The following is a 19550-nucleotide window of genomic DNA, read 5'->3' on the forward strand; positions in this document are numbered from 1 at the left end:
AATCGCAATGAATTCCTCCATCATCCATGAGATATATACATCCTAAACACCAATCCTGTAAAACTGTTGTCAACCTTTCTGCCACAACTCTTAGCCCTGCAGAAGTCTTGGTACTTTCTAAAGGCCTCACCTTTAGCCCAAAACCTAAATTCAAGTGTGCTGGACTTATAAAGGACCTTCTTTCCTTACCTAATCTCTGCAGTGGAAATTTCTTCAATGTGCATTAGGGAGGTATGAGGGTATGACTGGAAGGGGGGGGGGGGGGTATTGAATCAAAGCTGTAGGCTCTTCCTTGGTGGCTAATGTGTGTGTGTGTTGGAAGGGAAGGGGTATAAAAACTGTAGAAATAGATCAAGACTATGCTCCAGGCTGAACGCTGAAAGGCATAATCAGTCTTAAATGATGATGATGATGCATCCCACTAATAACAGCCAACAAAAACCTCACATAGAACCTTGCTTAAAACAGTTCCAGCCTCCCTCCCACCCTGAACCTCCCCTTCCAGCCAGTCATCTCTTGGTTATCTTTCAGGAATTCGTCACTTCTAACCCGGCCTTACTTTCCTTTCCTAAATCCTCCCTAATGAGACCAACATCACTCCTATGTAACACACAGCTACCCATATCCTGTAAATTAATCCGTGCCTTATCATCTTTCCACAGATAAAAGCTTCATCGCAGTGTTCATGAATCATAGTGACTATGTGGCTGAGAGTCTTCACCAACTTTCTAACACCTCTGCATACAAACCTTACAACCATGATCACATCCTAGAATTCCAAGACTCCAGCAGCTCTCCAAGACCTTAAGTCCATCCCAAAAAAACTACACAAACCCAACTACACAGGTCTCTCCACTTGTCCAACTGTGGCTGGGTACAATCCTCCCACTGAACATCACATGCAAACCATTGTCTGTAACCTCCCATCCTACAGTGAAGACAATGCTCACTTCCTTCACCGCCTTTCTGCAGTTCCTGTTTTGCTACCACATGGCTCCTTGCTGGTTACTATGGATGCAACATCCCCCATGCCCATGGCCTCACTTTCCAAACATCCTCCTGATACCAAACCCATCACCTCTTTCCTAATCCCCTTACCCAATCTCATCCTGACCCACAATTATTTCACTTTTGAAGACCAAGTCACAGGGTGAAATGCCTAAAGCTCGCACCACAAGTATGAAGTGCTATTGATTTGTGGCTTTGACAGAATGGATTGGTAGTCAGGGACTCATTATTGTTACCCAATCATCAGATTGTAAAAATCCTTTCTTGTGCAGATGTACACTTTTTAAATGAAACTGTGCTTACTGACATTAACAAACTAAAAATATGGTAAATCAGAATGTCAGTGGGGTTTGTTGCAGGATTCTAGTACAAGTTGTCAATGAGATACAGTATTTTTAAAAGTTTCCACACCAATACTAGTTTGTGCCACTCAATCTGGGTAGTTACTAGGTATGATGTTGTTTGCTTACAGTGTGTTTGTGTGTGTGGGTAGTTGCTAGGTATGATGTTGTTTGCTTACAGTGTGTTTGTGTGTGTGGGTAGTTGCTAGGTATGATGTTGTTTCCTTGCAGTGTGTTTGTGTGTGTGTTCCTCGAGTTCATTGTGACTTGCAAGTCAGTAAGTGCGTGACAGTCCAATCAGTAGGTCGTGAGTGGACGATGGGATTTACCAACGCAGAAAAAGGTGACATGCTCATGGTGTATGGAGAGTGTACGAAGAATGCAGTTCATTCTTGTACAGTATATGCGGCAATAAATACCAATAAATGTCAAGCATCTCGGCAATCATTTATCAACCTCTTCAACCAGTTATATGGAAGTCATAGCCTAAATCTTAGCAACATAACAGATGAAACAAGTAGTTGATCCACATGTTACCTCTTGCACAATCGCATGTGGAAATGTCATTAATCGGGCAAGTGTCCTATGCATTCTCCATTGACATAGGTTTATCCCTTTCTATAAAGAGCTGCATGGAATTGATCAAGAGAATTGTGTTAACTTCCATACATGGGCATTAAGACAGGGTACTCCAGATGTATCATGTATCTTGTTTAGTGGTGAAGGAAATTTTAACAATCGTGGCCTGGTAAAGTGCTGAAATAAGCACAATTGGTCTGTTAACAATTCTCTTTGGCTGTGGCAGGTGGAATGTCAGCATCCTTGGAGTGTAAACGTGTGGTGTGGGGCAGTGAACCATCAGCTCATAGGCCCATTTTTCTTAGAAAGAACACTGAATGTGCAGAAGTATCACAGCCTCCTAACAAATCATCTTCCACAGATGCTAGAAGAGATTCCTCTGCAGACTAGGAGCAACTTGTGGTACCAATACGATGGCTGTACAACCCACAGTGCACGGAGTACAACATGGCTTCACAAACTGTTTACAAATCATTAGATTGGATGCAGAGGACCTGTATCTCGGTTGACCCATTCGCCAAATTTCATGCCTGCAGACTTTTTTTCTATGGGGAAAGCTGAAATACTGTCTACAAGGGCATACCAACTACATCTGATGATATGCAATGATGTATTACTGCAGCCTGTCGGATTGTCCCTGCTGAAATACTGGTATGTGTGCAGCAGTCTTTCCATACCAGAATGGGAGCATATACTGTTGCTGCCAGTGGTCATTTTGAACACAGCCTGTGATGGTCAATTGTCTCATTACTGGTCACAATCCACATAACTAGTGTATGGACTTGGACTGTTCTTTGGTGTGTGCTACCTCAGCTAATGTACAAGTGTTGGCGTGGGAACTTTTCAAAATATGATATCTCGTGAATGGCTCACACTAGACTCCTGCAACAAACACCCCTGATAGACTAATTTACCCTACTTTTAGTTAATACCAATAGGCATAGTTTCATTTAAAAAAGTGTATGTTTGCACAAAAAATGCACTTTCTAATATCACTACAATCTGTTGGTTGGTTACTAGCATAAGCCCCCAACTACCAATCCATCGTGTGAAAACCACACATCAATAGCACTTTCCATTTCTGCAACGTTTGTGGTGCAGGTTTTAAGCAATTATCCCTGTACAAACAAATCTGTAGTACTGCCATGGGTACTTGCATGGTGCCATCCTATACCAACTTTTTTATCGGCCATCAGAAGTCCTTCCTATCCAGTCAACACCTAAAACCCATTGTCTGATTCAGAGCAATTGAGACATTTTCATGATCTGGACTCATGGTATAGACTGCATCTTCCATAACCTAAAAACCTACTCCCAAATCATCTTAACCCGATTATTCTCAACTCAATGCGCCATATCACTAGACGTCGATATCCATAAACACATGTCAAGTGGACCAACCACCAACAGTACCTCCCTCCACTTTGACAGCTGTCACCCATTCCATGTCAAAAAGTCTCTTCCATACAGCCTTGTCGCACGTGGACTCACTATCTCCAGTGGAAAGCAGGAGTTGTCTAAATATGGCAATAGCACTACCAGAGCCACAGTATCCTATCCGTCTCATTCATTAACAGATCTCCCGTGCCATCTCCTCATCTCACACCTGTAACCCTGTTAACCAGACAATGGTCAGCACTCATCTAATCACCCAGGCCTTGAAAAGCTCAACCACATTCTTCACTGGGGCTTTGACTATCTCAGATGGGGTATACTGTACTCAAGATACTACCTGCTTCCTGCAAAGTAGTGTTCCACTGCCCGCACAATCTAGAGAACATCCTTGTCCGCCCCTAATCCTGTGAGTGACCCAGGTGCAAGACCTGTCCCACAAATCCACCCACCACCTCCTACAGCAGTCCAGTTGCAGGCATCTCCCACCATATAAAAGGCACGATCATGTGCAAAAGCAACCTGTTAAAAATCAGCTATGCTGCAATTACCTTACAATTTTCCATGTAGGGATGACAAGTAACCAACTGTTCACTCACAGTAATGTCTAGCACCAAACTGTGGCAAACCACAGACTTGACATTCCAGTTGCCAAGAGGCTGTACACCACTTCAACAACTGCTTCACTAGACATACCATTTGGATATTCCCTTCCAGTGCAAGTTTCTCTGAACTACACAGGTGGAAATTGTCTCTCCAGCACATCTAGTGCCATCCACCTGACCTAAACCTCTGCTAATTTGTTTCCCACTGTATCACTTTACCTTTTCTCTTCTGTACACACCAATCTTTTCCCATTCAGACCATGTACTGTCTTCTCCAATCACTCTGCCCCCCCCCCCCCCCCCCCTGCAGCTAGTGCGGGTGTGTACATTTGGGTGTTTGTGTGGTTTCCAAACTAAACCATGTGCATTTTAGATATGTTAGATCCATATACTTTACCTGAAACTAATTCTCTGAGGTACTGAGACTACTGCTTCCTGGCTCAGGGTTTCTATTTTCAGCTAACACAGAAGTATTGTCTACAAACAAAAGTGTATGGGACAGGATATTTACCAGTGAATCATTCACACTGGACACCAAAAAGACTGTTGTGTGGCATGTAGACAACCTCCGAGATGGTGCACCAAAGCAGTGTGACTGCAGGAGCAGCCAGCAAAAACTCTACACAAAAGATGGTCCAGCACTTCTCAGAGCTTACAGTCAAAAATTATCAGGCAAGGTGTCCATATTATGCAAATCAACGTAGGATTAACAAGTGACAAATGCAGTTACCAAAGCAAATTAGATGATGAGCATGCCATCAGTATTATAGCTCTATAGGAAATGCATTTAGGTGATAATTCAGCAGCTACATGCAAGATTATGCAATGTAAAGCAATATCAATACTCCTCTCAATTGTTAGGTGCATCCACAATAAATGAAAAAAGAAACAGCTCTTGGATTATGCTGGCTTAAGCTGTCAGAAAATTAGTGATGTAGAAGTAATTAGGATAAAACTCAAAGGCCTGGTTATTACATCAGTCCACAAATCACCTAACGGAAAGTGTCTGACACTAGTCTTACACACAGCAACTAGACAGCACGTATATGTTTAAGATTTTAATTCCAAAACACAACCCGGAGATACATAAATAGAGACAAAAATAGAGAACCATTGTTCGAATGGATCAACACACAAGAAATTATCTAAGTTTGATGCCAAGGAATTTAAAACGTTTTGGGCAGGCAGATGGAAACTGATACAAAACCTGACCCATCCATCTTTTCCACTGATGAGAACAAATTACCACTGAATCACTCAATAGTAGTACTGAAACATTTTTCAAGGAGTGTACATTGGCTCACAAAAGTTATCATTGGTGCTGAAATATCAGTTACAAAATACATTGATAAACCCACGTGGAAATTTGAAAAAACTAACTCGATACAGTACACCCAGGAAGTGGAGAGCAACCCGCACTGGACACCTCAAAAGGCAGAACATTGGGAATTATTATAGATGTAGCTAAATGGAATATCTGAATGGAAGTAACAAAATAATGTGTACTAGGATGGGACAAACCTGCCCAAGTCCTCTACAAAGGATACCAAGGGTCTAAATAATGTTTTGATAACATTTTGTATTTAAAAATATTTGTGTGTATAAATTGTTCATGTTGATGTAAATTTGACAATTTAAGAAATGGTCATGCTTAGGAACAATGTAAGAAATAGGTGTTATGTAAAAGCCAGTGTGCTTTTGTTTGAAACGAAAATGGTTGTGGGGAGTGGAAAAGGTGCGAAAGGCGAATTGGCGTGCTACCTTGAGCAAGTGCGGGAAGTAAGTCACACAGTTTGTAGGCAGCAGTGATTGATGTAACTCCTTTGTGGAGCAGAAGCTTTGCCTGCAAATTTCCATAAAAATGCCTCGGTTGAAGACTGCAAACAGCTTACAGCATAGCTGTGAGTTGTTGAGTTACTGTATGTAAAACTGAATGAAGCCAAGAAGAGAAATTGAGCCCATACAGCAAGAAACTTGCAGGCCGTAGTGTGGGTAGTGTAGCCATCATAGCTGTTTGCCACACCCAAGCCTACAGCCACCAGATAAGATTTTTTTTCTATTTTTACCTTTGTACAGCATGAACCATTAATTTAAACTGTGTTTTAATAATCATTCTTGAACTTTACGGAAACTGGCTCACCCTGTTATTTCATCCTAATCATACATCTGTATAGGGTTCCTTCCTGGTGTTTGATTAATCCGAGTGTCCTGTTTTACAGACTTTTGAAGCGCCAAGTTAATATAAAGAGGCACCATTTAAATTGCTTTAGTGTAAATATTAAAAATTTTTTCATAACTATTGCAAAGTGTTATAGTTTGCTTACATAAAATTTAATCAGAGTGAAGCCAAGTTACTAGAACCTGTTAGATGGCTATACAGAATTAGTTCAAAGAATAATAGCTTTTGAAAGTAAATTCCACCAAGAAAGAGGTTTTCTTTAAGTGAAATGTTCAGTTAAAAAGTGTGTGCTTTAGTGTCTAAGTATTTAAGTTTCTTGATTATGGAAAGTGCTTTTCTAAAGGTTGTCCCCCCCACCCCGGCTAATTTTTTTTACCTTCCTTGAAGTTATCTACTGGGCTTTTTCTTTTTTAAAAACGTAATGTATAAAGATGTAGCCCAAAATTGTTTAAGTGGTGTAATTTATTTGAAGAGCCAAACTAAACAGTAGCAAGAAAGTAGGCAAAATTCAAATTTCTGCTTCTCCAATACTTCACTATTTCATTGCCAGGATAGGTTGGTGACCATTAAGTACATGTTTTAAACCACTAAATGAACTTGGAAATGAGTTGTCCTAGCTTCAGTATATATTCATACTGTGTTTCTATCTAGCCACTGGGTAAGATCTTAGGAAAAGGAGTGAATAGTCCAATTTACTTATCCATTAGACGCAACACACGGTAAATCCTGTAAGAAGGATAACTCTATTGATTATCTTTTCCTATAAACAGGACTATCCTTCCATAGTGTATTTTATTTGGAAACTAAACTAAATTTTAGTAAGAGGGTTATATGTGTCAACATAGAGACAGGGTTTCTGTTATTTACGTAAAAGCATACTAATATCATAATGGTAGTGTTATAAGGTCCTATTAATGTGTGGTCATGACATTTGTTAAATGTCTCACCACATTCCTATTGAAACTATTTACTCTTCTTGTAAATAACACCTATGACAATTATATATAAAAACAAAGATGAGGTGACTTACCGAACAAAAGCGCTGGCAGGTCGATAGACACACAAACAAACACAAACATACACACAAAATTCAAGCTTTCGCAACAGTTTGTTGCGAAAGCTTGAATTTTGTGTGTATGTTTGTGCTTGTTTGTGTGTCTATCGACCTGCCAGCGCTTTTGTTTGGTAAGTCACCTCATCTTTGTTTTTATATATAATTTTTCCCACGTGGAATGTTTCCTTCCATTATATTGACACCTATGACAATTTTATACATATGTCCACTAAGACTTTGCTCGTCAATCAGTACTGTTAAGAAATACTGACTAGCTTTATTTTCAAGAATCTCAAGTTTAAGTTATACGTATTGTTATCCTCCAATAAGAATCATTGGCCGATTCTTCATCTTTGACAGGTTCATCATGCCTGCAATGCAAAACATTATCTTTTGTATTAACATATGAAATCCAACTTTTTAAATTTAATAAATGCTTATACAAACATAAATGATTAATGGAAAATCTCATATAAGATGTGAAACAAATACTAACAAAGAGATAGAGGGGCTGGCCAGTACTTACCTCAGCTCAGTACAGCCGATAGATACACATAAAACAGAACTGAAAATTTAAATTTCCTAGCTTTCGGAACTTTGTTCCTTCATCAGGGAGGAGAGAGGGGAAAAAAGGGAAAAAGGGAAAGTGGATTCAGTTACTCACAACCCAGGTAATGAAGCAACAGGGAAAGGGCGAAAGAACAGACTCGCGAAATTACAGACCAATTTCCGTAACATCAGTTTGCTGCAGAATTCATGAACATATTCTGGGTTTGAATCTAATCAGTTTCATAGAGACCAATAAGTTTATGTCCACAAATCAGTACAAAGCATCACTCATGGGCAACTCAGCATGTCCTTTTGTCATACGACGTCTGTTCAAAAAATTCCAGAACTTAGTCCACAAAATTTTCTATGCTTATCTTTTAGTTACTATGGATTGTCTCCTTCGAAATACTCTCCTCCACAATTGATACACTGCTCCCAATATCATTTCCACTTCCAGGAGCAGTCTTGACACACCTCTTGCTGGGTTGCATAAACTGCCGTCTGTGAATTTTCTTTTATCTCATCTACCATTGCAAAACTTCATCCTTTTCAACTTTGGAAATAAAAAGAAGTCTGCAGGGGTCATACTATTCTCGCAAGGAACATCTCATTCTCATTTGTGAGATCCAAAAAGTTTTTTTGGTCTTGACTCATGAGCCGTGGAATGAACTTGGCGGCAACACAATGCATTCCAAGATGCTGTGTCATTTCATAACATGATCCAATTGAAATGTTACATTCTTCTACAATCTCTCGGACAGTGAATCTTCGACTGGCACACACAATTTCGTTGACGTTCCTGACACAAGCGTCATCAGGGGACATCTAAGAGCGTCCTGAACAAGGATCATTTTTGACTTTTGTAAAGCCATTTTTAAAACGTGTGAATAATATGTAACACCAAGTATGGCTTAAGCACTCATCGCTATAGGCTCCCTGCATCATTTCGTGTGTCTCTGTAAAGGTTTTCTTGAGTTTCACGCAAAATTTAATGCAGATGCATTGCTCCTCTAACTTTGCCATCACAAAATTCACAAACCCAGATTCCATATTTCTTGATTTCCGAGAAGCATTTGACATAGTGCCTCACTGCAGACTCTTAAGAAAGGTACAAGCACATGGAATAGGTTCCAAGACATGTGAGTGGCTCAAAGACTTCTGAAGTAATAGAACCCACTACATTATCCTGACGGTGAGTGTCCATCAGTGACTAGGGTATCATTAGGATCGTTTCAGGGATGTGTGATAGGAGCGCTATTACTCATATTTTCTATGTGCATAACTGATCTGATGGACAAAGTGGACAGTAATCTGTGGTTGTTTGCTGATGATGTTGTGGTGTATGGAAGGTGTCATTGTTGAGTGATTTAGGAGGATAAAAGATGACTTGGACAAAGTTCCCAGTTGGTGTGATAAATGACAGCTAACCCTAAATGTAGAAAAATATAAGTTACTGCAGATGAGTTGGAAAAACAAATCCATAATGCCAGAATCCAGCATTAGTAGTGTCATGAATGAAGAAGTCATATTGTTTCAATATCTGGACATAACGTTGCAATGTGATATGAAATGGAACAAACTTGTGAGGGTCATGGTAGGGAAGGCGAATAATCATCTTTCGTTTGTTGGGTGGATTTTACTGCAGTGTGGCTCAGCTGTGATGGACATCACATATAGGATGCTAGTGTGATCTCTTCTTGAGTACAGTTTGAGTGTCTGGGATCCGCAAGGGGTCGAATTAAAGCAGACATTGAGGTAATTCAGAGGCAGGATACTAGATTTGTTAACAGTAGCTTGAAACAACAACATACAAGTATTATGGAGATGTTTCTGGAACTCAAATGGGAATCCCTGGAGGGATTTTGAGGAACACTGTGCTGACTGCAGAACAATTCTGCTTGTACCAACATACATTATGCATAAGGACCACGAAGATAAGAGACAACAAATTAGGACTCGTAGAGAGGCATATAGACATTCACTTTTTCCTCACTTGATTGGCAGATGGAACGGGAAAGGAACTGACTACAGTCGAATTAAAATTACTTGATAGTTGGCACTTCAAACGCCAATAAGAGTAGTCAGCGTCACACTTGAACTGTCTGCTGTTGCCAAACTGCACCAAAATTGGCCAGTCACTTCCAATTCCTGGTTCAGCATTCTTTCTTGATGTATTTGTATCCCGAATTATGAGCCCGACACTTTTATTATGTATTTCATGACACGCGATAACAACACCAAAAACAACACACATTAACAATGCTAATGAAAGACACACATTTCATTCATAGCACTAACCAAACACTACCAAATAACTCAGCACAAGGTGTAATTCAGTATCATACATATAGTTATCATATTCACAGAGATCATCTTACATCAGATAAGCTTTTCACTACACTGCGTGAAACTGAAATTTTTAAGGTTGCAATTCATAGTTGCAACTGGGTCACTACATTCACATATATAAATACTTCATGCAGTGCTGTGGCATAGCACAATGGTTGGCAGATTAATCTAATGTGTAGCATGTCATAGGTTTGAATCTCATCAATGTAGCAAAATTTTTATTTCTAAATCTAACCAAAAGAGTGTGATTATTATTTTCATTCAATTAATTGGTTTAAATGTATTTTTTTTTATTTTTAATACTTTGCTGCATCATTTTTCATCATTGTTTTGACTGTTCTATTTGGTCTTATTTTTCTTCCTGTCATTATTTCTTCATTTGGAATCTGCCTCAGTCATCTATAATCCACGAACAAGTGCCCACACGGGCTGTTTACTGGTTTCTAACATAGCCCTGAAATTGAGTTTTTGTTGTCTTGAGTTTACCCTTAAGGGTTAGCTTTAATCGCCATGAACAAAGTGATCATGATATTAGTACTGCTGCAGACTGTTGACCACAATTTTCTCGGCTGGGTTAGGACACAAGTTTACAGTCAGGGATACAAAACGGGTCGTCTGCCCCAGTTCAGTCACTGGTCACTTTAAATCAATAGTCAACAGAGTATCCAACATTTCTGACATACCTTGCACCAGCCACTAGAAAAATTGCTCTGTGTTAAACATTTAACATAATTTGTGAAGTGAGCCGTTTGTTTGTTGTCACCTGTAACCAAACGGTAGCTGGTAGCCAATGTGGCAACATTGTTGCAGCAAGTGATTGATGTCAACTATCAAGTAATTTTATTCAGACTATTGTAGTGAGACAGGGTACCTTCTGCCATGCACCATATGGTGGCTAGTGGAGTATGTATGTAGATGTGGAATCAGTCTTTCCTTCTCATCTCATCTGGAAAGTCTCCCCTGATCTGCAGTTCTGGGTAACTTTCTCAAAATCTACCCTTTTTCCTAGACCTATCCTTCACCCCTCTTCCTTCCACTTCAACCCTTCTGCCTCAAGAATGAGCTACTGGCTCTGAAAGCTCGCCTAATTATAATCTTCTTTTATGTGTGTGTTCTGCCGCCACTTAGCGAGTATATTGTTTATCTATCCAATTCAATTATCATGTAATCAAAAGCTGCATTTAACACACCAAGTCTCTTTTACCAATCATTTTTAATATGTCCTACAGAATGTACTGTCTATCCTGTCCTTTTTTGAGATTACTGTTTTGTTGTACTTTTCTACAGGCATCATCTTACTTATTAAGAGTCAGTTCCTTCATGTTGTTGTTGTTGTGGTCTTCAGTCCTGAGACTGGTTTGATGCAGCTCTCCTTGCTACTCTATCCTGTGCAAGCTTCTTCATCTCCCAGTACCTACTGCAACCTACATCCTTCTGAATCTGCTTAGTGTATTCATCTCTTGGTCTCCCTCTACGATTTTTACCCTCCACACTGCTCTCCAATGCTAAATTTGTGATCCCTTGATGCCTCAAAACATGTCCTACCAACCGATCTCTTCTTCTAGTCAAGTTGTAGAGCTGCATGTACTCGGGAAAAATTACGGCTGTAGTTTCCCCTTGCTTTCAGCCGTTCGCAGAACCAGCACAGCAAGGCCATTTTGGTTAATGTTACAAGGCCAGATCAGTCAATCATCCAGACTGTTGCCCCTGCAACTACTGAAAAGGCTGCTGCCCCTCTTCAGGAAAAACTTGTTTGTCTGGCCTCTCAACAGATACCCCTCCGTTGTGGTTGCACCTACGGTACGGCCATCTGTATCGCTGAGGCACGCAAGCCTCCCCACCAACGGCAAGGTCCATGGTTCATGGGGGGAGTTCCTTCATAGTCAACAGTTAAGGAATGGGTGGCTGAATTCATATGTGGCATATGTCTCTGTAAGATGACTCATCAACAACTTCCTAGAATTACAATCACATATGAAAATGCTGAGAAAGAACACAGTGTGATATTGCAAGATCAGTAATTAAAAAGATGTGCAAAACAGTTGATGCCGTGGCCATACCAGAAAGTGAGTGGCATGTCTGTTGAAGCCTGACTACAACCTAATGTGAAAAACAATTTGGGACAATCTGACACACAACTGATTCTATGCACCAATCTGTTCCCGTGGATGAGAGATGACTGAAATGAAACAGCAGTTGCACAAAAATAGCCAAGGTGACTTCATCGGAGAGAAAGAGTGGTCATTGTTTTCTAGGATGCAAAAGGGATTTGTATTTTAGATTAGCTTGCAAGACTGAAACAATACCTCACAAATACTATGCAAGTATTCTGACTCAACTGGATGAAAAAATATGGAGCCAAGACCCAGGGGGGGAAAAAAAAGTTTATCGTCAGTGAAATGCATATGGTCACAAAGGCACTTTCACAATAGGAAAACCGGGAGTTTCAAGTGTGAAGTCTTCAAATATCTATTCCATTCTCCAATTTTTTCACATTCTGACTTTAGCTTCTTCTTCTTTTCTTTTTGTATGAATGATTCACTTAAGACTACATGCGTCACACCTCAAAACCGTTTTGTGAGTCAACAACTGGATATGTTTTCACTGCTCTGTCTCTTGTAACTCCGTTGGACATGGAGGTAGCAAATGAGGATGTAGGATGTCCATGACATACTGCTGTGCTGTCAGAGTGACCTGAAGTCATATCCGATGCTGCCCCACACGCCCTCTCCCTATGTCGTTGTCATACTCACTGACAACTGTCATCGTGGGTCTTGCAGAATGTGACTCACTGCTGATCACATGACAGGTGCAGGTGTGAAAGGGTTACAATGTGCTTGGCATACATTACAGCAATTCTCCCATGGGCTTGTCAGACACGGTCAACCGGAAGCTTGCTGACAAGCACGCTGCCCTTACGTTCCCAAGCAGTCCAACATGGGGCCACTACCACATCTGAATATCTCACAAATCTGCATATTGCATAATTCAATCAGCCTGGCAAATGGAGACACACAATTAGGCCCCTTCAAATTTTGTTACGTGCTGATAATGCTGACTCACAGAAGTACAGGGCATCTGTGCCCTTCACAGGGATCACTCAACATCTTACACTCTTCACATCTCTTATAGCTCCTACCATTCATGGTAACAATCCGAGACACAAACAAAGCTAATGCAATCTGGTGGCCTTTGTATCCATTTCAGAGAGTTGCAACTCTCATAATTTACCACTGGTATGCACACTCGTGAAACTATGTTGCTTCAGGGAGCTTCCCTTTTTTTTTCTTCAAGCAGTTTAGTTCTTTGAATCCATTTTTCTTGTAGCTCAGAATAATTATTTTATTGTGTAGCAAACTTACAGACTAGCATTCTGGTCTGAGCTGTCAGAGTTGGCGGTCATGTGTGTGTGAGGTGTGCTTGCTTGTGTGAATGAATGGTGTGTATTTCTATTTCTTTTTCTGATGAAGGTTGTGGCCAAAAGCTTATGTGTAAGTGTCTTAACTGTGCCTGTCTGCATTTTAACGTGCCATCTTTATGGTAATTAGCTTCTTCTTCTTTTCCTACACTGCTGATATTCCAACCTAGAGTTTCCATTGTTTGAACTTATGGTCTACTGTTTTATGTTGCAGTGCACTTCTACAAGTGTAATACACAAATGTTGCCTTAGGAAAGAGTCACAATAACATCCATGTCTACCGTTTGCTATTTTTTACGAAATAGCATGTCACACTCGAAATTTAACTTAGCCAATGAAATAAGTTTGAAGAATTATTGTGTGTAAAAGACAAGAGGGCCCACTGTGTGGGAAATGTGTGAAGTTCTGTGCAGAGACGGAGTTATCCACAGACGCGGTAAGTCTGGGGAGCTATACGGGTGTTAAAACATCGCCACCTGCTGGGATGAGGGGCCACTTACTCTGTGGTGGCGCTGTGCCAGCAACAAGCTCAACCCATTGATTAGCACCACAGATGACAATGAGCAACCAGCTGCTTCTCTGTGCAGAGATATAAAATTTATCGATTTTGGACGTCGGGTGACAATCTGTCACATGGAGAACAATGTTTACTCTGGCAATTTTAACACTAATCTAGTGTTCTGCAACATATTAATGTGAAATGTTGTCTATGATGTTGAAGAGTGTAAGTTAAACTGATATCTGAGAATTTGTTGTTTTTGTGGCACTATCTGGAAAATGGCCTCTCTTGCAGCTCCAAGCATAAATGTCAAGTGAAGAAGAATAATTAGCACAGCACACTGGAACCGAGTAGGGATCCGGTTTACTGCTCGGCCACTAAATTAGCATATTGTGTGTACACCAGAAGAGACGCTGTACACACTTGCATATACTACACACACAAGTACAAGCATCGATCAAGCTACTGTGAAACTGCACTCTGTGTGACTCATCACTACATCAGAATACTGTAAATGTGGTGATTCCAATTTCTTAAGGTCTCTTCCTGTTTGTTTTCATCAGTTGGATCTTATTTTTCAAGTATGTGGGAATCCAATGAGCTGCCTGTTTGGATACATTCTTTCTGTATGTCCCACAAGTTGCATTCTTTGGAGACACATTGTAACAAGAGTTTTTAGGATTTTGCCTGGAGATTTCACACTGGGTTCTGTGTGATGTATTCCATCTTTTATTCTTGGACCTAAGATTTTTACTACAATTTTACATTCTTGCTGTTTTCATGTCTTGTGTTGGACAAAGAGTCTCTCTCATGCATAAAGAAATTCTAATTTGATCACTGTTGTACAATGTTAGATTGTAGAGTTCCAGGAAAAATACTTTTAGTTAACTGAGAGACAGTTTGTATTTTCTGAAGTCTGGATTCTATGGCTTTCTTTTCATTATGATGTTCAGTGGTCTTTTTCACCTAACTATTTAAACTCTTTAACACCGAATACTATGTCATTGCCTATATAAGTTCACCCAGTGCCATTTTGGTATCAGCCAAGAATTTTTTCTCCATGTGAAATTAGTAGTCTAATTTTCCTAGCTTGCTCCCTTAATATTTCAAATTGCTTTAGCACATCAGTGATGTTTTTGTCAATTAGTATTATGTCATCGGTGTAGGTTACACAATATAATTCTATCTTTAAGTCAGTGTAATAGTGCACCTGCTCTTCTCCATTATCTTACAATTTTCTTAGGGGCATAGTTGAATAGCAATGTGATATGCCATCCCATTTTCATATTCTTATGTCTGTCTTAAATTACACTGCTTGAAAAAAAGTGAGACACTCAGAAGGTGGGGAGAAAACAAATTGAAACATAGCGAATTTAGAGCGTATGTAATGTTATTTCAGTCATAACAAAACAGAGTCAAATTTACACAGAACTTATCAGTTTGAGCCCACTTATCAATACAGCAATGCACCCTGTCTGGTCTGGACAGTGCGGGAGGATGTCGTAAAGCTGCTGCATACCCTCCTCAGAAAGGTGATCCACAACTGTTGTAACTGGACATTTCAATCGTGGATACAGGCAGTGGGATGGAGTTGACGTCCATGTTAGTCCCATAATGTTCTGTCAGGGACAGATATGGGGATTTTGCTGGCCACAGGAGTATATCAACATCACGCAGACAATTTAAAGAAACACATACTACATGTGGACAAGCACTGGCCTGTTGAAAAATAGCACCACAATACTATTACACACTGCTGTACCATCAGAGTTCCCTCGGCCATTACAAGCCGTGACCTGAAGTCATACCCAATGGCTCCCCACACCATGGGACTGCTTTGTGACCCCCCCCCCCCCCCAAATGTGGAAGAATGGGACCTCTCCCCATCTCCCCTGGTCACTGTCAAACTTCTCCACGATAGTCATTTGGAGCAGTGCAGGACTGGGACTCATTAGTGAACATAATGTGACGCCATTCATTAGCAGTCCGTACTTCTCGATCGTGGCACCACTTCACATGCAGTCATTTGCTTGGGTGTTAATGGCAGCCTATGCGCAGGACGGCAATTCCATAGTCTGGCTGCTCCTAGCTGTATGACACAGCATGTTGCAAGGAGTCTATTACAGTGAACTCCTGTTTATCCGAAATGATCGGGACGGTGGCCGGTTCCAATAACGAAAATTTCAGATAAATCAAAGTCCCCCTTTTTCACATGTGAACACTCCAAATTGCATCAATATTGCGAAATACAATCGTAAAACGTGCATAGGATATGTAAAACGTTACTGATATGGTTGCAAATAACCCTGCACTTTTTTACTGAAAAAATTGTGTTGACATGTTAAAAAGGCACCAAACTATGATTGAAAACTCAAAGTTTTTAAATGCTGTATAACAAAGCTCGTTTATTTTGCATTCTTACAGAAAAAATCTCCCTTATTTGGCAGTAGGAAAAACAGGAGTTTTAATTTTATTACCTACTCTTTTGAATAAAAAATAAACTACTGAACAAAATTATGAAACAAATCTAGAGATTACTCAAAGGAACGAAAAGTCTGTCTAGAAGAACTTTCAAGAAAAGTAAAAAAAAAAACTTTTTAAGTTATGGACATAGAAGTTCTAGGATGCTTCATTAGAGTTTATTTTTTGGTAACGAAGTCACAAATGTCATTTTTTTTGTTTTTTTGCTTGAGAAACTATTTCTGCAACAATACATCTCCAACGTTGAAATCAAACTATTTCAGGATAAATCGTCTCCTCCTATTGGCTGATGTACTCCAGGGCAGTTTGGATCACTTCGTAACAGAATGTGTGAGGAATATTTTTCTCTGATTCATCATCAGAAACATAGTCTTCTGACACTTTATGATCGGTCACAATTTGGACGATTTCATCCTCAGGCACATGAAAAAATGCCATTTTCCATCCACTCTTCAATGTCTTCGAAGTGTGTGTCTTTACAACCAGCTTCTCCAGTAAATTCACCAAAATTATGTCAGCTTGAGTTTCAGTGTTGCCTCCTCCTTCCCACCACTTAGGTTGCCTTACGATCTAAGAGTTTTTTCCAAGACCTAACAAGAGGAAGTGGAGGAATTAGACTCCAAGCTTCAGCAATCAATGAATGACACTTAAAACATCGATTTTTTAAGAACTTCCACAAAATCATCTGCAGCATCAATCACACCTATTAAGTATTCGAGCATCTTGCGTCTGTAATGTTTTTCCATCGCCTCAAGAATACCTTGGTCCATCGGTTGACATAGAGATGTGACATTTTGTGGGAGAAATACAACTTTGATATCCCCATCTTGCAGATCACCTGGGTGATAAGGAGCATTGTCCACAAGAAGTAGCGCTTTTCGAGGAAGTCCATTTCCTTCCATGTAATTTACTACAGCTGGAACAAACTCTGCCTGGAACCACTCTCTGATGATGGCACTGTTCATACATGCCTTTAGACTGATTCGTGTACCTCAGTGGCAAAGCTGGTTGGTTGGTGTCTAAATGCTCTTGGTGTTTTGGATATGCCAATTAAAGTAAGACACAGTTTACGATTGCCAGTGGCATTACTGCAAGTGAGGACAGTAAATCTTTCTTTGATATTTTTGTATCTGGAAGCCATTTCTTCTTCTTTAGAGGCAAGGGTTTTCGTTGGCAGCATTTTGTAATTCAACCCAGTTTCATCACATTTGTAAAGTTGATTGCCAGTATAACATCCTTTGTCAATGATTGTGTGCAGTTTCTTCTTAAAATCAGCATAGCAGCTTCATCCCCAGATAATGATTTGGCACTGATGGCAATTTCATGAATGCCATGCTGCTTCTTGAAATGATCCTGCCGGCCATTATTTCCGAGGAATTCTTGCTTCTTTCCTTCAATCAGCTCATCAGCTCATTTTGACAAAGTAGAGGACCTCAAACTGACACACCTTTGGCTCTTATTTATTCGTGCCACAAAAATAATGCCTCTTCTAACTGAGGATGTGCACCTTTTCTCACTGTTTTTCAAGATTTCACTGCACTGCCCAATGCTTGGATGGAACAAAATTTTTCAATTCCTGATCGATTTGTCTCCCGATCAGTAATTGTACTCCTACTCTGCAGCAACTTTTGTGGGTGGCTCACCAGCATCAATTCTCTGCAAAGTGTGAAGCTCTTTTTCCAACAAGATCACATTCGTTTTATGTTTCGTGCCCGTAGTCACGTTCAGTGTTCTTTTTACAGACACTCGACTGAGTCCTTTATGGTTTTTGGCCCCTTTTATCTCTGGACACTTTAAGGCACATAGTGGGAGCACAAAACCTCAAATCAGAAACACACAGATGCACAACTTGACAACACTCGAGATGCACTAGACAAACTTTTGACTTTTGAAACCAGGCTGTGGCAGCCATCAAATGAAAGCATTCGATACATCTATGCCATTTCCTCTGTTCTACCCAAGCCCACGTGGCAACACAACAGGGTGATGTACGTTCACTGTTAAACACTCAGCTTTGATGTACCGACAACAAGTGGAAAGTGTTAGGCGGCGCGCTCTAATTGTCAGTTTCGACAGGGCTATGTTGCGCTGCATAGAACAATACTGTATGTACTGTACTTACAAGGAGTTCCAATAGATGGCAGTGGCATGAAACCATGCAATACGAATAAGAAACACACTAGAGCTTCAACCAACACACGCACGAATTGACAATACTTGGACTTTTGACACGCACCAGTGCACTGATTAGCAGTAGATTGCCAAAAAAACACCAGCAGATGCTTGGCTCCAGGTGCACGCAAATTGAAACTTGTCAAGTGTCAATCTAGCTAGCCAAAAGTGTAGCTGCACGAGAGTTTACTGTACTTGTTCTCAGATGGCAGTCACAGACGTGAACAGGTTACAATGTACTCAGTACACTACACAGTGAAGCTCCCTTGTAGTGGTCTGATGTAGTCAACTGGAACATTGATTATGAGTATGCCCTTACTTTCCAACATCAGGCCACTGTCATATCCAAATACTCAAAAAATACAAATGTTGCAAGGTTTAACCAGGCGACCAAATGGACATCCACAATGAGGTTTCTTTCAAACTCTCATCAGATAATGCTGTCTACACCAATATGCAGCACCTTCATATCCTCCAGAGTGATATTCAACATCTGACGCTATTCACATCCCTTATATACCACACGATGCTTGCTAAACAGCAATAAAAACAAAGAACACTAATGAATAATGAAGGAAAAGACAGCCTGTTACTTACCATAAAGAAGATACCTTAGGCTGCAGATGGGCAGAATTAAAAGACACTTACATAAAGCTTTCAGCCACAGCCTTCATCAGTAAGTAGTAATCTGTCTTTTCCAACATTGTTGATATTCCTACTGGAGTTTCCATTGTTTCAAGGACACTGATGCTTTTCTGTGAGTGTTTCCTTTATGATGTTTTCTGCATTTTAGCTTTTTTTAAAAAAAAGAAAAAAAAAGAAAGAAAGAAAGAAAGAAAGAAGGAAAGAAAAAGATTTGTTGCTGGAAAACTTCTGAAGTCCAATAAAGGAGTTACAACAGCCATATATGGTTATCTGGTGGAC

The 19550-nt window shown here is 40.1% G+C and overlaps 1 pseudogene; it reads right to left on the bottom strand.

Moving 5' to 3' along the window:
• Positions 1–7473: 7473 nt before the first annotated feature.
• The window catches only part of LOC124787757, a 43775-nt pseudogene continuing 31698 nt past the window's right edge, over positions 7474–19550 (bottom strand).

This window comes from Schistocerca piceifrons, chromosome 3, assembly GCF_021461385.2.
Source record: "Schistocerca piceifrons isolate TAMUIC-IGC-003096 chromosome 3, iqSchPice1.1, whole genome shotgun sequence".
NCBI lineage: Eukaryota > Metazoa > Arthropoda > Insecta > Orthoptera > Acrididae > Schistocerca > Schistocerca piceifrons.